General features: G+C 46.3%; 1 protein-coding gene across 1 annotated transcript in view; it reads left to right on the top strand.

Annotated features, from left to right (window-relative positions):
* RGS4 (regulator of G protein signaling 4) overlaps window positions 1-19,570 on the top strand; it is a 31,789-nt gene continuing 12,219 nt past the window's right edge. Inside the window, exon 1 of the mRNA XM_027694718.1 lies at window positions 1-107. The gene's annotated coding sequence lies outside the window, so the exon portion shown is untranslated. The remainder of the gene's footprint in view (window positions 108-19,570) is intronic.

Below are 19,570 nucleotides of genomic sequence, written 5' to 3'. Positions count from 1 at the left end.
CCACTGAGCTGTTCAGCTCAGCACAAAGAACGAGAGCACAATGGGGAGTTCTCCTTTGTCAGTAATCCTGCTGCATCTCTCTCCAAGCTACTTTCCTTGCTTGTCAGGTAAGTGTAAACTTTTCATCCTTCACGTCTCTGCTCATGTTCTGGCACTACCCAGGTTCCTCCACAGCCAAGCTCCGTCACTGTTCTTATTCAGATCCAATCTTACCAGTATGGCTTTTGTTGGGTTAGGTTTGTGCTGAAGGGAAGCAATATTCATCTTTGTGGGAAGAAAAGCAAACAAACAAACAAACAAATCAACCCAAGATAGGTTCCTTAGAGTTCTGTAAGGAAATAGGCATGGAAAGAAACTTCACAGAAGAGCATGGGCTGAAAAGATGAATTTCTGTATTCCTTTTTCGTGTAAAGGGATTTAAAAATTTGTAAATTAAAATTACATATTTTGAATTAATTTGGTTTTAATAAATAACTCTGCTCTTCACCACCTTCTTAACAATTTAGCACTCCACAATATTTATGTTGTTTATTCCTTATTGGAAACCGTAATTGGACCTACAATTTAATAATTATATGATCCAACGTGTGGTTGTTCTGTTTATCTTTTGCCTATGAAGCAATTCCAAAAGTAAAATAGTTTTATTGGAAATCTCAAGTAGAGGATCTTGCAGTCTGCTAATTCAGTGAATTTGTTTAGTGATGCACTTAAAAGTTTCATCCTATTGGAGGAGTTTGGCACATGGGATACTTCAGAGTTAGTGAAAGAGAAGCATTGCAACACCTGCACATAGTTCACATTGTAAACCCCTGTTTGTTGCTGATGTTTATAAGGAAGGAAACAAAGTTGCATTGTTTCAGATATGTGTTACTGACAATAGGAACATAACACTTTGCATTTGGGGTCTGTCAGTCAGGGATCTCAAAAGAACTTTGTAAGGAGTCCGTGGTGAAAACTCAAGGCTTGGTGCAGGCTTGGGAATCTTTGTAGTTTTATCAGAACTTCTGCTGTGGAAAGTGTTTACATCCGTGCTAAGCTGAATTCATTTATTATGTCTTTGGAGAGGTCAGAATAAGAAAGTGAGTCTGCAAAGTTCTCAGCTGTGTTCATTTCCTGCCTGTCCCGTGGTTACATGGCCGGCACCTCTGATTAGTGCTATTTACATATTCCATACATCACTGTCACAATTAATCTTCAGGAAGCTGGTTTCTCGGTTGAACCACTCTGTGTTTACAACCAGCTCGCACAAGTGCAGAGCAATGACATCAGCGCTCATTAGACAATCGCCTGTTAACAACCAGCTTCCGGAAGGGCTCACCTACAACACTCACATGCATTGTTTTAAAACGTGTTTATTTTAGTGTGGTATTCACAGGAAACGCTAAAGGCAGGAATGTTCTCTAAATCCTGCCCGAAATATCCTACTGGAGTTCTGTGCTACTGGATTTATTTCTGTCTTACAGAAACCCAGAGGGATTCCTCACATGACAACCCGCTTTTATTTTTTTTTTTTTTAAGGAGAAAGATTTTATCACTCCAAGACAACAGTGCAAGCAGCATCAAGTATTGGGCTGAGCGTTTTCTGGTCCTTCTGGGAAAGGTGTGGGAGAATGGAATGGAGACATTATTGCTTAATCACACAAGAGGGCTGTGACTCCTTGTCTGCTGACTATTAGCCATGAAATCAAACTCAAGGGAATAAAATCTGTGTTACATCAGGACTCAGTCTGCTATCACTGAACTACTCAGTGGTTAAAGTAGAGCCAACATGTGTGATGCTAAGCATGCCCTCACTCTGCTTTTCCAGTCAGGAAATTGAGGATTATCTAGGGATAATTATGAATAAGGGGTTCAGGAATATCTAGGGATGCTGCAGCCCAGGTTGAACTACTAGGGCAGGCATTGTCAAACATCCACAAGGCAGAACTAGGGATGCTGTAAGGAGCACTTCACATTGAAAAAGCAGCTCTGCAGGAGAGATGGCTACCCCAGGGCTGGGAAAGCACTCACAACAGGTTTTGAAGGTCACACTTCGGTATTTAGGATGAAGTTAGGCAGGGTCTAAGAGCTCAGGTACCCAAAAAATTGAAAATATATAGCAAATATCTATCTATATGAATATATAAATATATTATCTTCAAAATCTGTCAAAAGCATCTGAAGATATAAAAGCTGCATGTCACTGATTTTTCTCTTCAGTAATTACCCAAAGAAATTTACCACTAAAATTAGGCAAAACTTAGTAATAATGCCACATCACATTTCAGTGAGTATGAAATCTTTGGAATGGCTGAGAATGTTTCCAGGAAGGTACAACTGTTTTTTGAGGATTGAAAAAAGCTGTATTCTAAAATGTAAGTTGGGATACTTTTATTTCCTATGAAACTTTTTAGGAAAGTTTTGCAGTAGTAGTTTCTTTTCCTACTCCCAAACTGTTAGAAATCTTATGAGGAAGCTGGCTTCAAGGCAGGGACACTCATTGTCAGTGTTCACCAGCCAGTCATAGTCTGTCTTCCTCTTAGCTAGTGGCAGAATTTCCAACAAAAGCCTTCCATTATCAAGCATCAGTGTACCAGTGGCTTTCCTAAAACATCCATCCAATTTTTTCTTCAGATTTGCAAGAACCCTCAAGAAAAGCTTGCTGATTGCCTAACACAGTAATATGCTGAGGGCTGTGAATCTTAGCGAGCCCTCAGAAAAGCTTCAGGCATAGTAGAGGCAAAGCTTTGCTCCAGAAAAGTACTTGTGTGTGTGTTTAATTCCAGTCATGCAAGAAATCTTGCCTGATTAATTCACTGTGTTGGATTGGAGGCTCTGTGATCTGGCAAAGACTGAGCCATTTTGGGACACAGCAGATGTCAGCAGCAACATCATAAAGAACTGGACTTATTCTTCATTCTGCAGTCTAGGCAGCAGGACGGATTTTATTAATTCCTCACTGTCACCCTTGCTGTTATGTCCATGACAAAAGACCTTGCCATTTGGGCACTATCCATTTCTCGAATTTTTTGGGCTTTTAGCCTGAGTCATGGCATGCTTCATGATTACGAGTTTGATGGTACAGTTTGTAGCTTTTGCAGAAGCTGTCCTCGATGACCTGATGTTTTCACACCAGCATCTAAACCAGATTCTCATCAGGCCCAATCTGCTGCTCCTGTCTTTCTCATCTGTGCTTCTCTGCCACAGCTAGAATAATGGGAATCATAAAAATAAATTTTGCAAAGCTTGCCAAAAATGCTTCCTCAAAACAGAGGAAACATGATATTTGCACTTTCAGTATGCACACTAGGAAACAAGCTATTCTAGTCTCTCTGTTGAGTAAAAACAGGTGATCGTATATCAGGTTACACTGTCAATTTGATAAACTTGAAGCTTGTAATAGGTTTGATATTGCTGTGGTCACCAAATCTAATACAAACCTTGCATTTCATTTGTTGCCAATCAGTCTAGATTGCCTGAGGACAGAGACTGTTGGTCTGAAACCTGTCTGTGTGGCATGTATGAAATAATTCCCATTCCAGTTCACAGTGACCACAAGTCATTTCTGTAATGCCTAGAGAAGGTCTGCAGACTGTTTTGCTTGATTCCCAAATGCCTTTCAAATTCAAATTAAGAGATTGTCACGGAGGCTAAGTAAGGCTTTTTTTTTAACCCCAGAATGGTCTCCAAGTTTAAAATCTTTGCTTTCTGATTACCAGATTACACCCCAATCCTGACAGTGTAAATGCATATTCCTCAGAGGACGGATGTATGGGCACCCAGGTTTTCCAGTACCAAAATAAGGCACCTCAGGTGATGGCTGACAGTGGCCATGACAGTCCCGGTGCTCCCTCTGTTGGAAAAGTTCTGACATGTCCTTTCTCCTTCAGAAAAAGAGGGCATGGATGGCTCTGCTTGGGAATCAACATCCCAAGTTTTCCCCAGTCAAATCTAAAAGAGCTGTGCTCATCCCTCTGCTGCTGGTACCTTCCATTCTCCTGCCCTCCCATCTCCACCTCACTCTGGTGAGGGGGCCTTGGTTCAGTAGCAATGTACAGAGCAACCATTTTGAAAGACTTAAAAAGAATCAATGTAATAGTCTGATGTTTTGCAAATATTCTGCCCAGGTGCTACCCTGATGAAAGGAGTCAGTTGTTTGGGGGGGATTTTCAGCGTTTGATTCCCAGCAGAGGCCACAGGCTCAGGTGCAGCCATAGAGGACACAGGACTGCAGCTCCCTGTGTGTCCCCCTGGGCAGGGCTCCTTCCAGCCCTCCTGCCCATCTCCCTTTCATTATCACACACTATTTCTTCTCTGGAGGGGGTTTGGCCACAACTTGCCCTGTCAGGGTTTCCCCCAAGGTTTAGAGCTCCCTGTGAGCGGGGCTGGACCTGCAGCTGGCAGAAAGAGCAGCTAAGGAGAGCTGAGCACAGCCGGGCCACCCTGGGGCCAGGGGTACCCATCACACACCCCCAGCAGACCCCTGCTGAGTCACACAGAATCACAGAATCAACTGGATTGGAAAACACCTCTGAGATCATCAAGTCCAACCTATGACTGAACACCACCATGACAACTAGACTGTGGCACTAAGAGCCACGTCCAATCTTTCCTTAAACAGCTCCAGGGATGGTAACTCCACCACCTCCCTGGGCAGTCCACTTGAGTGTTTAATTACCCTTTCTGTAATTTCATTAGAAATTCTTTCTAATGTCCAACCTGAATCCCCCCTGGCTCAGCTGAAGACTGTGTCCTCTCATCCTGTTGCTTGTAGCCTGGGGGAAGAGGCCAACTCCCACCTGGCTACAACCCCCTTTCAGGTGGTTGTAGAGAGTGAAGAGGTCACCCCTGAATCACTTGGTTGGAGGGTCGAGCAGTCCACATGGGGCCCAGACCCTGTGTTGGCTCTTGCCCCTGTTTAAGCTTCAAGATTCCATCCCCAGTTTCCTGGTGATCCACCTTGTGAGCCATGGGAGCACACACAGGTGAGCCAGACCTGCAGTTTTGCTATCTGGTTCACACCAACTCACCTCAGACACGTGCCACCATGTGAACTTCCTTGTCAGCTGCCTGGAGGGCAAAAGGGTTGGCCCTCTTGACTCTGCAAACTCAGACGGTCAGCCCTCAGTTTAAAGATCATCTGCATCAGAGTACCCCTCTGTCCCTGCTGAGAATGACCAGGATGCTCTTATCACCTGCTCAGCCAGTACATTGTTGCTTCTGATGGATCTCCAGTATCTAGAGCTGGGTGATCATGCATCCATTTCCTGGTCACTGTTGAGGGCACAGGCCCAATATACATTTTCGTTTCTGCTACTTCTGTGGCAGGGCTGTGCAGACGTGGCAAAAGACACAACTGCTCTCTTGATGTTTGCACCTGGAGTCATTATCTTGTGACTGAGCGCATGCAGGAACCTCTGTAATCTCAGTTGTAAAAAAACCAGGTGGACTGTGAGCTGGGGTCCTTTTCTGGCTTCTGAAGAATCATTTGGCACAGCTTTGCCTCTGTGCTTGCCACGCTGTATTCATTCAGCTGGTGTGATGGTTATCTGAGCAGAGCTGAAAACAGGGAACCCCAGCAAGCCCTTGGGGCAGAGCCAGAGCAGATACTTCAAAGATAAATCCCAGGCTTGTGCCTAGGACATGTGAAGGAAAGCCTCTTGTGCACCAGTGAGCCTCTCTGAAGTCTCATTTAGGCTCCTGCAAAACGTGCTCATTTTCAGGTGCCTTCTGTATCTCCACTTTCTGGTTATCATCACTTGGGGGCAGTTATGCTCACGTCAGGACTTGCTCTAGCCAAGCGTGATTGGATCAAATTTTAGCATTTTAGCTGTTAACTTATACAAAACCCAGTACAAGCAAGGAAAAAGTCATTGCTTTGGGGCTGACTGTGTCCAGATTGTGCCAGGGAAACTGAAGTTGTTAATCACCATCTTCCTGGGTGGGGGAGGATGCACTCCCTTTGCTTGAATACTGCCTGCTCCAGCAGACCAGCTGGTGCACCCTAAGATCACAAGTGCTAGATGTAAGACTGTCCTATGGTATTTCTTGGCACAGTCTGGCCTCTGCAGGGATCAAACTCTTGGAGAGAAGTTGTTGGCAAACAACCTTAGTCATATGAAAAAAATGGTAGTCCAGTGACCAGTTAGCTCTCAGTGTGTAATTGCAGCTGAATGCCACAGCAATAACAGCAGGCTGACTAAGTCCAGACAAAGTTAGTTTCTTGAAGAGAATGAAAATTTCTTATCTCTCATCCCCAGTGAGAATGACTCAGTGGCTTCGTATGGACACTGTGGGAGGTACATGTTGGCACATGAGACAGGAGCACCAGAGCTCCCCAGATGGAGGGATTGCAGGGTCCAAGAGCAGAGACCAAGGTGTGTGGAGGGCCGTGAGCCTTCAAACTGCAGTGTGAAGTGGTGAAAATCAGCCTGAAGGAAAGAGATGCTCACTGGTGTCTATCTAGCCCACATCAGACACCCAGCTGACTGTTGTCTCCTCGCTGTCCTTCTGGCAGTGGTGCTAGTCCTTATACCATGCCTTCCCCTTCCTTATGAGGCATTGGAGTTTTTCTCCTGAACTTTTTCCCTCCCTGCACTAATAGCTGTGAGCTTTGGGACAGAGGTGTGGGTGATGGATGTGCACAGCTCCTGACCGCAGTCCTAGGGACAAACACAGTGAAAAAGTGTAAGGTGAAGTGGTCCAGTGGGATCTGAAGTGATACTAAAAGAATGAGCAATATTGCTGTGGCCTTGCAAAGCTCTGAGTAGGCTAATTAGCCAGGGTGATGGCATGGCTAATTGGACAAGGCTGGGTGTGGTGCTGGTACATCTCTTCTGGTGGTATATGCAGGGAGGAAATCCTCTTGATTGAACTTAAACTACCTCTAGGTCCTCCCTAACATTCCTGGTTGAGGTTTCCTTTTGGTGGGACCAGATGCCACCTGATTCATAGAATGGATACAGGATGTCATATCTCTCCTTGCTTTGTGTGAGTGTTGGACCAGATGGGTTCCAGCTCCCTTCCAGTCTCAGTTGCTCTGTGAGTCTGAACTCACCAAAGGACTTGACAGTCTCTCCCAAAACAAATGAGCCAACAAATCATCCCCAGTGAACCAGAAAACTGCAGAGTAATGAGCAGCACAAAGCCCATTGATCTTTCTCTCAATCTAGCATAGCAACTGAGGAGTTGTACCTTGGACTCTTCCCCAGTTTGCTCTGGGACACACTTTCCAGGGGCTGAAGATGTCATCAACAGTCTTGTGTTGCAGGGAGCAGCTGTTGAATAGAAATGGTGGAGGGTCATGTAGCTGAAGTTAAAGCAGAAACAAATCATAAATTGTTTGCATCTGTGTTGCTGCAGGCAGGACTGTGCTGTGCACACCAGCAGTGGGCAGTGGAAGTCCATTCTGGTGTCCATTCAGTGTCCCCCCAGTGTCCAGCCTGCACTCAGGGTGGGAGGTGGAAGAGGTGTCCCCCACAGACAGGGGAAGGCAGAAGTTTTGTCTAGATTTTCTCTTCATTTTAGGCCTGGACATTAGCATCTGACAGGAGTGTGCAGGCCAGGCAGGAGCTGGGAAGAAGGTTTAGTGTAAGGAAGAAGGTAAAGCAGCTTTGGTTTATTTTCTGAGAAGGATGAGATAATTTCTTCCCTCCATATCACAGTCCCGGGCTCTTGTATTTTTCATGCTTCATTAAAAGTGTTTGTAATTATATGAGTGGCTTCAGAAGCCAATTAAGCCTTCATTTGGAGGCTGCTCTGGGTGCTGGAAGCCCTCCATTAGCCTGGGCTTCTGCCAGGGAAAAACACTACATGGTCTTTAACAACTGCACCAGCTCCTATCTGCTTAATGTTGATTTTCCTATTAAGTTCAGCTAATACTTTCCTAATTGTGTGAGCTGGGCCTGAAGCCAGGCTGGGTGACTTTTGCCAGCTGCTTCCAAGGCTGAATCAGAGATGAGCAAAACCCTCACAAACACTTCACTGTGCACGTGTGTAATTGCATATAACCCGGCTGTTCTCCCCAAAACTGACTCAGACTTTGATTTGTGACCCCTGTGTTGTTTCCCAAGGCAGGCCCCATACCATCAGGAGATGAGGATGCTGGAGAGCCTACTGACCCAGAGCACTAGGAGTCTGGCATTGCATGGAGCTTACCCTATGAGATAGCAGAAAGGATGCCAGGAAATCAAAGGTCAGCCCACATCTCTGCTTGTCGATGAGCCATAGGGCAGGAATTATTGTGTGGGTTCTTTGAGGCAGGTGATACAGTACAAACTGCCGAGGAGGGAATACCTACAAATGGAAGGACTTGTTACATCTACAGGTCTGCACATGGAAGGGAGGACACTGACACCATTTGGGGTAGGAGATTTCAATCACAGAGCTCAGGGATGCCATTCACCTGCTGTGGATCTGCTACTCATGAGAGGGTGGTATGACAAACCTCCTGGGCCAGGCACTTCTCACTGTGTTTGAGGCAGAGGTGTGATGGGAACCACCTCTGCCCCCACAGTCTAACTGGAGAGTCACCACCTGGCTGCAGGCTGGGCATCTCTGCCCAGGAGCTGGTTCTGGAAGCCTTAAGGAAAGATGGGATTTTTTTCTTTTGGGAGCCAGTGTAGAGGCAACATCCAAACAAAATATCTCTTATATCATACTGGCAGCAGCAAAGTTGCGTGCTCTCTGAGATCCTTGCTGAGAAATAGAAGCCATTATCAACAGATGGTTGACAGCCATTGCTAGATGACACCTACTGTCTACACATGAAAAGTGTGCCCTTTTCTCTCAGGCTATGGATTGCCCAGAGAGGGGGTGGATGCCCCATCCCTGGAGATATTTAAGGCCAGGTTGGATGGGATTTTGAGCAACCTGCTCTAGTTGAAGGTGTCCCTGCCCATGGCAGGGGGATTTTAACTAGATGGCCTTCTAAGGTCCCTTCCAACCCAAACTATTGTATGAAATTTAAACAAATGTGTAGATTCATTGTGGACTAGGAGTGAAACTAAGCACAACTGATTTTAATAATTGAATCTCATTCTTTAATTAAAAATGGCCAGGCAATTAAATAATTTAATAAAAAAGCTTATTTAATTTCAATTAGCTCTGATTAATGGCTATTGCTTCAAATTAAAATATCACAATGATAGAAAGCACTGGGTTTGGATTTTTCATTTTAGAAACATTATTCTCTTTTAACTTCGAAATCCTTGCAGCTCTAATATAATTATTATCTGCTAGTCAAGTTTTAATGCCTTATTACATCCTAACACTGACAAATGCAAGAAGCATTCACCTTGACTCTGAGCAGCTTGTGTTTGGAGCTGATTTGCTTCTGAGTGCAACAGTCCCTTTTTTCAAGCCCTGCTGGGCACGGCTGTAGCCAGTCACTTCACAGGGAGCCTGGGCTGTGTGACAGCACCTGGTGCTGGCCAGGTCCCCGGGGGCACAGCAGGCCACCAGAACTCACTGATGGCCACAGGACTTCTGTGATCACTGCACATGCTTGGACTGTGCAGACCTTTGTTTTTTCAGGAGTTTATCCCTTTACTAAGGCAGGATTAAGAAAATGGGAAAGATTGTTGAACATTTAGGTGTTTAAGATAGGAAACGTGGTCTTTTGGAAGCCAAAATCATGTTTGTTTTCTTGACCATAATAAAAATAAAATTTAAAAAGCAGAGATATGACAGGTTTAAAACCTAATTCATTTTGGAATTTCTGGCTACAAAACATGGTTCCTGTGTAAGGTGTTTGTACACAGAGAGAGAAGTTTAGAGAGCTTGTAATTCTCTGCAATACAGCACTCGACATCCAAACAAGTCATTATTGTAGATGGTTTCCTGGTAGCATAAAGAAGCAAGAGGGAGACAAGGCTGTTTCAGAGCAAAGTTGAAAGCACTAATTGACTTTTACTCGCTGGGAAAGAAGATGTAGCATGACAAATGGCCTTGTGGTTGGAATCATTAGAGACCGAGGAGAGAGTTGCTGGCTAATGGGGCTCTACTGGGCAGAAATGTCTGTGTTAGGATTGCGGTGAGCAATTTGCACGATGTGCTTGTAGAGCATGGGAGGAGTCAGCAGGACCCTGGCTGGCACCATGTGGCCAGGCAGAAAGTGAGGCAGCAGAGGGATGAGGCTGGAAAGGATCAGAGAGGAAACCAGCAGCACCTGATGGTTGTCATTGCCTCTGGGATGAGCAGTGCTGCACAGCTCTTCCTGGGGAGGTCAGAGGAGCAGGCTCAGAGTGCAGATATGAGCCCTGATGACACTAACAGGCCTTAGTTGCCCCAACCAGCCTCACCTGGGCTCCTGCCCACACCTTCTGCTCATGGGCCAGGACTCTATTTCGGTTCATGCCTTGAGCTATGTTGTTGGTAGGTCTCTGTCAAACCCTATCTCCTAGAGCTCCTGATAGGCCTCCCTAAATGTCCCCTGCCCTGATCTATCCCAGAGCTGTGGATGGACCCCTAGTTCATCCCTGTGCAGCCTGCCATGCTCAGATGCTGTGGGATGGTGCCCTCAGTGAGGACACAGCCTATGCTGGGGTCATCCTCAGCTCCTGGCTTGTACCCTTTTATGGAGCATCTCCACTTCTGCTGCCTCCTGACAGAGCATGTTTTGCACCATGTTCTCCTGAGAAGGTGACTGGAAGTCTGCTGAGCTGCAGAGGGGGCACCAGACAAGCCCTGGGAGGAAGGAGTTGTTCTTCTGTCTTATGGCCTGTCATCTGGAGGAGAGATGCCTTCTCACTATAGCAGTCAAACACGTTTCTTTGCTGAAATAATAAGGTATGAGTCCAGTGTTCCTTATTTCACATCATATGCATCAGGGTTTATTCTAGTTGTTGGAAGAAGTGAGCTCAGAAATAATCCAAGGGTCAGTTTTCTAACATTAGGCCAAAATTGTCTTTATTTACTTTTACAAACTTGGCCAAAGCTCAAGGCACTCTAATGTTATGTATTCTTCAGTAAACATAATTAATTGGAAACTCAAAAACACTGATATAACCTCTTCTCTTGGGACTGGTCACTATGAACTGCTGTGTCCAACCAGAAAATCAACTTCCCTTTCTCCAGGTTTGCAGAGTAGGTGGAAATCCATTTGGCTAAAAAAACAAACAAACAAACAAACAAAAAGTGAACCAGTTTGATGATACAACCCAGCTTGGCTTACATGGTGGTCAAAGGGCAACAAAGGTTGGTAAGAGTGGGAAGGTCAGGATTGCAAAGTGCAGGTTGTACAGAACCACTGGGTCCCTGCTGTTTAACAAGAGTTGTATTTCTCTCTGAGGCAGCCAGGTGGGATTGTTAGGAACAGGACATGCTGTGCACCCAAAATTCAACCACAAACTTCACATGTGGGTATTAAAGCTGAACTTTAAACTCCTGTTTTCCATCTCCTCAATAAGCCCTCTCTGAGGGGATGCAGAGGGGCCAGCTAGAGCCTCACCAAGGTCCAAGGCAGAGGCAGAAGCCCTTCCCCAGGTGATTCAGTCTAGTACTTCATGATCTTCCAGCTGGAAAAATTCTGCCTGCTGTTTGATCTAACCCCTCCTTTCTGTAATCGAGGACAAATATTTCTTGTCCTTAACCAGCATGGACACAATAACAGTTTATCATCTTCTTCTCTGTAACTGCAGCCTTTTATGGATGTGACATTTAGGTACTTCATGTATCATTACCCTGTGTCCTTCTGGTCTGCCCACTTCTAGATTGAACAAACTCCCGTTCTTCCATCTTACCTTATAGGTCTGTAATCTGGACTCTTTCCAGTTGGTCTGCAGCCCTCTTGGGACCCATCTTCCAACCTCTTACTGAACGTCTGAATGAGGCAGAGCATAGTGATTATCCCACATGTGTGTGTAAGAGATTTGTGACAGAAACATTAAGGCTGAAGTGAAGCCTGAGTTGTGGTGTATGTAAACAGTAGGAGAAAAACAACAGAATGAGGATTAAAAGAATGACCTGTACTGATAATGCAGAGCACTGCTCCCAGAGCTGGGTTTCTAGGATGCCATTCCTGACTGTAAAACTGAAGAATGTGTTTATGGCATGACCAAAAGACCTGTGCTCCGGTCAGGTCACAGCACAGACGAGTCATCACAAGAGTCCACGTCCTGCCCAGAAAATGGCATTGAAGTTGCAGGAATTCACGTACCATTGCTTTTCCTGACAGGCCACCAGGAAAACAAACATGTCCCGACTAGGGGAAGTAGATAATTGTCAAATTGAGAAGTTTAGCCTGTTCTGTTGATGGCAAGAAGGGTACTGTGTACAGCTTAAAGCTGGTACACCTGGCTTTCTGAGTGCTGTCCTGTGCTTTTGGCTTGACAGTCCCAGGTTGGTGGCCTTTTACCTTCTAGGGAAAAATCTTTGTCTTCTTAGCCATGTAGTTGATTGAAAGCTTCTGTATCTCATCCATTTGTTCTGCACTGACCTTCAGCAGCCTGTCTGTGTGCACAGTACACTCTGCTCTCCCTCCCTTCATTCCCTCTGCAGGACTGCTCATGTTCTAATGGTTTTCCTCCTTACCAACACCTACTTACGCTGCTCCTGAGCCCTGTACAAGCTAGATCAGCACTGCTCTTCTGTGACTGAATGTTTGGGGATTCTGGACTGATTAGGAAGGGAGAAGGTGTCTCCACCCAAGCCCCTTGGACGTTTTGATCTGATGTACTTGCTGCTAAACAAAGTATTTCACTCAAATGTGAACCCTGAATAATTAGGCCAGTTAGTTCATCAGTGGAAGTTAGTTGAGATAATCATGTTTCTGCACCAGTACTGAAACAGGTTATCTGAAAATACATTAGCAGCTGTAGAACACACAATAGTTTGGATAAAAATTTGATGGAGTCTTGGCTGCGAATAATTTCCACGTCCCCATATAATAACACCTGAGTGTGCACTGTGGGTCATTTTGGGGTTCAGGGTCTGTTACTGTTTTGTTGTAATATCAAGCAGGTACTGTTACACCCAAGGATTTGCTGCAAAACTCTATTAGTCTAGGGCTGAGGGCTGATATCTTCCTCCTTCTCTCTCATGAACTGCTCCAGGCAATATCTGAAGGGCATATTGAAGAGGAAAAGAATCCTTCTTCTTTTAGAGCTGTCCCCATTCTCTTTCCAGCCTCTGCTGCTCATTACCTTATGTGACTCATACAGAACAAAGTCGAGCAGGGTTTCAGAGATAATTTCTTTAAAATTTGAGCTTACTTTGGTCTCTGCTGCTGACAGAGTCCATCCTGTCTCCTGTACTGGACTGATGGGTTTTGAATCAAGTGCACATATATTAGAGAATTTAAAAATCACAGTGGGATTCAGCCTCTATTATCCAGGAGCCATAAGTAAAGACAATCCACAGCTGGATGCAGGGAAATGGAGAAAAACAGAAGCAAACTCATTCCTGTAAGCACCAGATTTCATGCAGTGGAGTAACTCTGTGAAGCTCAGCACTATCACACTGATGTACCTTGGCTATGAAAGTACACAATGGGTGTCATCTGTTGACAGTGCCTGTTCCCTCCTAGTGTGAGCATCATGGTGTGAAGTCCTTTTGGCGGATCAGCCCTGGGAACATGGCACTAGGCTGAAGATGCTAAACTGGAATATGCTGGCTCCTGCTCTAGGAGCAGGAGCAGTCTGACTTTTCATTAGAAATACCCTGAGCCATGCTTTCAGGGCTTAGGGCACTGCTTGAGCAGGTGATGCTCTTGGTCCCACTCCTTCCTCCATGACTTTTTTAACGTTTTGTGATCGCAATACAGGTAACAAGGCAGCTGGCCTCTGCCTCCTGGCTGACTTCCTTCACATCCCACTGATTAGAGTCTGCTTCAAGAGTTACTCATTAACCCTCAGAGAGAAAAGTCCTGTGTGAACACAATTTTTTGCTTGATTACAGAATGCATCCCAGTCCTTACTGGGAAGATGCAGCAGAACAGCTCTGAAGACCCACGAAAGCATGCTCAGGATGGTGCCTTTAGATTGCTGTAGCACAGAGTCCCCCAGCATAACAAAGATCTGAGCACAAGAGATTAGCAGAGAAACCAGGCTTCAGGGCTTGTTTTGATTTCTGCTCCAGTCTAACACGCCGCACATCGGGGAGCAGCGCACGGAGACGCTTTGTTCTCATAGCTTTCAAAGTCAATCAGTTGCATAATATGAAACACAGAGGCAGCAGGAACGTGACCAAGTGCAGAGAAGGGACACATCAAACGCTTTATTGTGGCTATGGGAAGGGTGAGCCAGGCCTCTCTCTATCCAACTTATCTTTCCCAAACTGCCTTTTGAGCCTGTTTTGCATCAGCTGCCTGTCACTCTACATACAGCTCAGATTGCAAGGTAGCTTCCCTGGAGCCCTTGTGTATTAGAACAGGAGAAGTAAGCACCCCCAGAAGCCTCCGGAGTTATTTTGGAGACTTTAAATGAGCCACTTCCTCTGCATTATACTCACAGCAGGGCGGGGATTGCTCAGGGTCTGTGCAGGGCTGCACGCTGTGCAGAGCGTGGTTAGAGCAGCACGTGTGTGAGACAGGTGAGAGACAGCACCAGGGCAGGGGTTCACCCTGCCCTTCCTATTCAAAGGGCTGAACTCTGATGGGGGAAATGGCCTTTTTTCTTAAGATAAGGCTATAACTCAGAGCTCCTGCAGCTTGCAAGAGGTGTCTGGGCAACTAGTCCGGTGAGGGGCAATTAGGTTTCTTTCTGTGCCTATGTGTGTGTCCTCATGCAACTAAGAGTACCTGTTGCACCATCTGAAGGAATGGGAGCACCAGGGATCCAGGTATGGTAGCCTGAGATCTTGGGTGTTTCCCCTTTTGAACCTTCTGCTTCTCTCTCATCAACAAGTGCTTAAAAATTTTACAGATCCATTGTGCTTATTCAGGGATTGAGCTGCAGATGCACTAGACCACATCAGAAGGGACAGACCCTCTGCATGTGGCAGAAGTTGCAGTACCCTGAGGGTGAGCCTGAAAAAAGCCATACATGTTTTTGCCCATGTCTGTCTGTGATAAGGGAGAAATGCCTCATTGATGTTGACTTAGAAAACGACAGAAAACCAGTCTGTTCTCTCCCAGTGAAAGGTTTGATGTCATGGTTTGCCAGATGCTCTGCACACCTGCTAACAGCTAAGCCCCATATTTTGGTTGGAGGAAGCAGGGTTACAAGGTGAACAGCAGTCAGGTATGTTGAAGGAAGAGGGGGCAAAAAGAAATCACTCCAATACGAAGCCTTCCAGGCATCTGTGACTGTCATAGGCAATTTGATTTTTTGCCTAACAAACAGCAAGAGCATTTGCTGTTGAAAGCATGTCTGAAAGCTGTGGGAGTGTATAATGACAGTGAGGGGCTTCTGGGCTTTCTTGCTCCACTTTGTAAATTCATCTCTCATCCTTGTCATATTAGCACTATTTTTAGCTGCTCTTACTCAGAACATAAGTGATTCTCCATGATGCATCTCAAGCACAAGATAACAGTAAAGACAGTTAGGATGTTGCCGAGCAGAAGGATCATGCTGGAGGCCTGTGTCTGGCACAGCTCCCCTAGAGATCCCACCAAATTCCCCAAAGCACTGAGGCACTGCTTTCAGCTCACCGACCTCCCTTGCAGGTCAGCAAGGCCACTCAGCACATGCACAAGCTCCCTCCAGAGGCAGCTGAGTGTCCCTGGAGACCCTTGGCTGCTGGACAGTGTTCCCAAGGATTGTCTTGTCCAGATGCTGTGGGACATACCCTCCTTCCCACGGCTCATCTCTGAGGCCACTCCTCACGTAGCTTCCTGCCCCTTCTGTACATCACTGGCCATTCTTCTCCTTCCCGGCTCTCATGACCCCTGCCTTTTCCATTCCTGGCCAGCATGGCTCCATCCTATTTCTCAGCCTGGAATTCCCTTCAGAGGCACCCCAACATGGTGCTGTTCACAGGACAAGGGAATACAGATGGGGACTGCTGGCAGCAAAGGGGTAGGAAATGTCTCACAGAGCAGAGGTGAATGCACAGTGCAGCGTGGTCATGGGGTGAGGCTGTCTCAGTGACAGAGGGAGAGAACAAGCAATGCCCAGGGAGCATTTGCTGGCTGATGGGATATTGGGCATGTTTCTATGGGCATCTAGTGCTCTGTGTAACAACCCAGGGTCTGTGTCTGGGAATCCTTTCCAGGTGGGACAAGCCCATGAAATTAGGCTGAGTGGCAATCTTGTGAGGATTTGGCAGGTGAGGTTTAGCTGGGCTGGCTGGGACTGCAGCATTATTTCACAAAGTTTGTCACAAATTGCAAATTCCTATGATGCACAAATCAGATAAACACTCTGTATTTATGACATAAAATGCTTTGTACATGATGCTAGTCAATTTATACCATGATAATGCTGAACAGTGTAACTCCTTTCAATGTCATGATGTCTTTAGAGCTGGCTTGTCTCTCCAGTGATCAGAAACAGTGCCCTGGAGCTGACATCCTTGATTTGAGAAAGTCCAGGTCCATAATGCATGTTTGTGGCTCCATCTCTAAGATTATCTAGAGCAGCATCTCCTTTGATATTTTGCATTATATCCTTGGGACCACAAGTCCTCTGTGGATGACAGTTTAGGATTGCTTCAGTGGTGTTGGTTGGATTCTTGTGTGATCCAAGTAATCCTGTGTTAGATGAGCCAGTTATGGATACTGGATGCTTGATTCAAAACAGGTGCAGAAGTCCATATTTTTCCTTTTGTGTTAAAACTTATTTCCAGCTGAAACACTAAAGTATGAATGTGCCTTGGGATAGCAGCTTGCAGGAGGCTCACCTGCTGAGCCAGTAATTGCAGTCTTTAGCATCCAGCCTGCATCTGGAGTACCAGAAAGACTGGCAAACAGGGTTTCGGAAGAGACAGTAAGATCTCAGCCACTTGCATCCTGCTGAGAAGTTCAGAGGGATAAAATATAACAACATGAAGCATTTATTTCGTTTTTTGGGAAAAGCAGAAATTTTTAAATGATAAGGCATTAAATGTTGTCACTCTCAGCATGGTGCTGTGAGCATCAGCTGCAGGGCCATGTGCCATGTGCCATAGATTTTGCTCAAGCTCTTTCTCTCACTTTTTTTTATTCTTCCTCTGTGGCACAGAGAAACTCAGGTCTCCTTGGATTTTCAGCACTGCTGCAACATGAATTTTAAATGGCAAGAGGTCCTGACAAAACAGAGCTCAGCAAGCAATGACTGTTTCTCTGCTGCAGCTGCTTGTCCTTGCTTTTGTGTTTCTTTAGCCTGCAACGATGATGCTTGCCATCCCATTCACAGTTGTGTCAGACATCACTTTTTAAATAACAGGCATACCCTTGAGACAGGCATTGATACCTGCTTGCTGCTTGCAAGTTGAGAATTCAACAACTAAACTGTGACCAGAGCAGTAAGCAATGTGCTTAGGATGCTGAGCCATGACCTCACTGATAAAATGTCTCCTGGGATTTGCACTAGTCGATAAAGCTCTACCCTTTGTTCCCTGGCATGGGCCCTTGTGGTCTGGCAGCTCTAATCCTGCTCAGCTGCCACTAGAAAGATAAGAGGGAAGGGAGGAAGAAAGGTCCATCTGAGGTTAAGACAGTAGATCCCACTAGATCTGCAGTGATGAAAGATTTAGCCTTGCAGCTTGTAACTTCACACCCTCCAGTAACTGTCTAGGCAGAAGATGGCTCAATCACATTAAAAGGTTGGGCTTTTTAAAGCTGTAGAACAGAAGTCACTGCACAGCTGGGTTGCTAAGGTGCTTAAGGCATGAGGAGTGGTTTTGTTGCACACTGTACATAAAGACATCCTAATTTCTGGCGCATCAACCCTCTTCCGGCCTCCCTTTGTGCCTCCTCCTCCCCTCTACCTTAGGGCACCGTCAGGTGAAGCAATCGGCCCACAAGTGAGAGGTGTGCACAAGCCACTGACTGTAAGCTCTTGTAGTGATGGGCCCACAGGGTCAGTCTGAGCTGTCCCACCATCGCCCATCACAGCTCCTGGCTCGATAGGGAGCTTCCCAGTGAGCTTCAAATAGCCTGTGCAAACCACGTGCAAAGAACATGAAGGAACACAGAATTGTGTATTTAAACGAACAGCAGCTACATTCATGTTACGCTATATCAGATCAAAATGTGGAGTGAAAATGCTTTGTCCTGGTTGCTGGAAAGGGTGAAGCTGTTCACTGCGAGCAGTCAGTGGTGTGTGTGTCACCAGAGCCACCTTTGCTCAGCAGGAGCAGCACCCAGCTCTCAGGCTTCAGCCGGGGTGTGTGGGCTGAGGAGGGGCTGGCAGCACACAGGCAGGACAAGGACAGCTGCCTGGCACCCCCAGGCACAGAAGCAGCAATGGGAGCGTTGGGGTCTGGCACTGAGAGACTTCCAGGGGGGCTGCAGGCAGTGCTGACACAGTGCAAGGGTCTGCTCAATGTCCATTGCAAAAGACAGTGTGTCCCTGCCTGGGGCTACGCAGCCCTGGGGATCATCCACACAGTCTTATGTCAACCGGGTGCAACTGCCTTGCACTAAGATTCTTGGAGGAATAGGCCAAAGAGCTCCCAGGACAAAGCGTGGTTTATTTTAGAATACATTTAGAATACATTCATACATTTTAGAATAAAAGGATATTGGAAGAAAGCCGTGCTTTCTTTTCTTCCCACAGCATTCTCCTGGAGAAGCTGACAGCCCGTGGCTTGGACAGGCACACTTTTCACTGGGCTAAAAACTGGCTGGATGGCCAGGCCAAGAGTGTGGTGGTGAACGGTGCCACATCCAGTTGCCAGCCGGTCATTAGTGGGGTTCCCCAAGAAGCAGTACTGGGGCCAGTTCTGTTTAATATCTTTATCAATTATCTGGATGAAAAGATCGAGTGCACCCTCAGCAAGTTCACAGGTGACACCAAGTTGGGCAGGAGTGTTCATGTGCTGAAGGGTAGGAAGGCTCTGCAGAGGCATCAGGACAGGCTGGATCGATGGGCCAAGACCAACGGTCTGAGGTTCAATAAGGCAAAGTGTCAACTCCTGCACTTTGGTTACAACAATCCCAGGCAGTGCTACAGGCTGAAGGAAGAGTGACTGAAGTAGAAAAGGACCTGTGGGTACTGGTGCAGCTGAACATGAGCTGGGTGTGCCCAGGTGGGCAAGAAAGCCAATGGCATCCTGGCCTGGATCAAAAATAGGGTGGCTAGCAGGACCAGGACAGTGATCATCCCCCTGTACTCAGCACTTGAATCCTGAGTTCAGTTTTGTGCCCTTCACTACAAGAAGGACACTGAGGTGCTGGAGCAAGTCCAGAGAAGGGCAGAGGAGCTGGAGTGCAAGTCACATAAGGAGTGGCTGAGGCAGCTGGGGGTGTTTAGCCTGGAGAAAAGGAGGCTCAGGGGTGACCTTATCAATCTCTGCAACTACCTGGAAGGAGGTTGGAGACAGGAGAGGGTTGGTCTCTTCTCCCAGGCAACCAGCAACAGGACAAGAGGAAATGGCCTCAGGCTGTGCCAGGGGAGGTTCAGCTAGACATTAGGAAGAATTTCTTCACTGGAAGGGTGGTTAAGCACTGGAAGGAGCTGCCCAAGGAAGTGGTGGAGTCGCCAACCCTGGAGGTGTTCAAGAAATGCCT

This window comes from Neopelma chrysocephalum, unplaced genomic scaffold, assembly GCF_003984885.1.
Source record: "Neopelma chrysocephalum unplaced genomic scaffold, ASM398488v2 Primary Assembly neopelma1_98, whole genome shotgun sequence".
Lineage (NCBI taxonomy): Eukaryota > Metazoa > Chordata > Aves > Passeriformes > Pipridae > Neopelma > Neopelma chrysocephalum.
Note: the sequence above shows the minus strand (reverse complement) of the source record. Positions and strands in the feature narration are given on the sequence as shown.